General features: G+C 32.9%; 1 pseudogene; it reads right to left on the bottom strand.

Moving 5' to 3' along the window:
* Window positions 1-1,353: 1,353 nt before the first annotated feature.
* LOC112098876 overlaps window positions 1,354-2,777 on the bottom strand; it is an 8,475-nt pseudogene continuing 7,051 nt past the window's right edge.

Consider the following 2,777-nt stretch of genomic DNA (forward strand, 5'->3'; position numbering starts at 1 on the left):
TATCACTTGTATCATATGAGAAGACCAAATTACCCCTCTGGCGTCATCCTATTTAAATGGCAAGTAACGGTTTGGTGGATAGCAGATACATTTTGTTAACTTAGGGTGGACGATTGATACACCCTCAAAGTATTGTAATATTTTTTATAATAGAGTAACTATAGGGTATATGAATAATAACTTCCCTTGGAAAAATTCTTCTGATCGTAAGTCTGAAAAGATCGAAGACAAAGGGTTACCAGCTTCATGAATTCATCAGGGGCGAAGGTTTCCCGTCCAACTAACACACCTGAGGAAGGATATGTAGACTCAATTTGAACTTTATCTTGTATACGTGCATTGAACCAATGTGGCATTAAAACTTTGCCCCAGTATTGATTACCTTCTACATTCTCCAGATTCATCGCAATCTTACACCTCAGCCATATAACGACTCTCAAAACTTAACCACATATACACCGAAAAAATAAATTGTACTCAATTTTTTTTTTTAATCTGTAACACTCAATTATTTTGGAAAAGCAAAAATGATTATCGTGAAGTATACATGTCTTAGTCAGGTAAAGAACATTGGAGTACTGAAATAATTTAGATGCCTCCACTATCAAGTTGCTGGGGCTGATTTGGTTTTTAATATTTTTTTCACACCACATGTCACACGATTCATACCAAGTTGCCTCGCTATTTAGGGCGGTCTCAATAAAATTTTATGCCTTCGGAAAAATTTCAAAATTAGGCTATTTTATTTACATTAAAATTAATGATATTTGTTGAAACTTTTGTGATAAATATGTATTTAAAATTAATTTTGTAGATATAAAATCCTTAGCAGATTTTGTACGCATATTAATTTTGATTTTTTTTATTATATCGAAGTATATTTAATTTTCAAAGATATAAGTGTGCTTTAGTTCGAAAGAAACAAATATTGCATTGAACAATTCTGTGGAGAAGTCATTAAGCAAACAAGTTGTCTGGGATATTTCACTTTCAAAATAGAGAATAATCCTCAATAAAATTTTAGTGGGGCCAAATTCAAGTAAGATTTTACTGTAAATGATAGACAAATATTGGAATTAAATTTTTTAGCAAGAAAATAAATACAAACTATATAATCTTTGTCTTTTAATCAGAGCCTTAACGTAGGTCTGCAACTCGATGGCAATTGTAAATATTAAAAGTGGCTCCACCACTGGATTTAAAAGACGAATAAAAAAGAAACCAGTGCGTTATTAAGTGGTGGTGTTTCGAGAGACAAGCCGAAAAATTGGCTAAGAATTTGATAATGAAGTCAATAACAGAGCTTGCATGTCAAATGAGACTCTCTACTACTGTATGACAGAAACCACTGGATCATAAAACACATAGAAATTGATAGGTAATTTCAGTATTTTCCACCAACCATCTTGCCCCGTCTTCGGTAAATCCCACATTGCTTTTGTCAAATTCCGTTTTATGCAGAAGCCGTCTGAAATTCAACCATCTAAATTTTTAGCTCACAATGGTGTTTCCTAATAATTGAATCATATAACTATTGAAGAAATGAAAGAAATATTCAATTTGATTTCACCTGTAGCACACGACTTACTCCATTGGCAATGTTCAAGGATTTCAAAACTTAAGCTGTATGAAACAGACGTTATTATCAAAATATTATATGCTATTTCTTTGTCAAATTTAATTACATTTCATTTTCAACAGCTTTTATGTAAACCACACATATATATAGAGAGAGAGAGAGAGAGAGAGAGAGAGTGTGATTTGATTGCTTTACTTCCTTGTTAGCAATAAACCACTGCCCAAGAACCTTGTCAAGTTCTATACAAGTTGCAATTAAGCCAATCAACCAATCTGATGCTTCAATGCCGACTCACATCTTAGATCTAGGTTAATGGAGATTAAAATCAAGAAATTAAACTGAATTGGAAGCAAAACACACTCACACAAAGAAACAGATTTAACGTGGTTCAATTGTGCATGAATGCACAATCTACGTCCACGGGAGAAGCCACAGAAAAAGGTTTATTGATGATTAAAGATCAGATTTACAGATCTTATTTAGATGACATTACAGGGAACAAGAAGATACTTTCTCTCTCCCTTAAATCTCTCTGGAATGCTCACAAAATCTCTCTCAAACTGCCTTAACAATCAGCCTTTTATACCTCTGATGTAGAAACCCAGATTGCACGAGTTTATGACACGTGTGTAACGACTTCTAACGGCTTAGATTCTCAAGTCATGTGCTTCTTCCCATGAATCACTTATTCTTTGCTCAGGACGGCTAGAATTGATGTCGTTTTAGAGCTAAATGAAAAACAGAAGTATCACGTGGGAAGCTCATGACTAGTAAATGAATTGTTGAGTTGTGTCCACATTGGTTAGTAAAAAAGAGATACTTAGGTTTATAAAGAGAATAGATCACTTCACCCAATTGGTTAGTCTTTTGAGTTGGATACCTATAACTATAATAATATTTTCCATTAAAAAAATATATTTAGGTTTATAAGGAGAATAAATCACTTCAGCTAATAGGGTAGTTTTATTAGGTAATTTTTTTTTTATTGGATACCCTATAAATCTTAAGCCAACCCCTCAATAATATATATATATATATAGATGACTGCACAAATTTTCATGCAAATGAACACTTTTACGACTAGTAAAATGTTGTAAGCCATAAAAGGACTGCACGACATTTGTGTAAATATTTACACAACCGTACCTGAGCAGGACTCTGTGTGTGTGTATACAATACAAAAATTAATATACAGATG

This window comes from Citrus clementina, unplaced genomic scaffold, assembly GCF_000493195.1.
Source record: "Citrus clementina cultivar Clemenules unplaced genomic scaffold, Citrus_clementina_v1.0 scaffold_9, whole genome shotgun sequence".
Taxonomy (NCBI): Eukaryota; Viridiplantae; Streptophyta; class Magnoliopsida; order Sapindales; family Rutaceae; genus Citrus; species Citrus x clementina.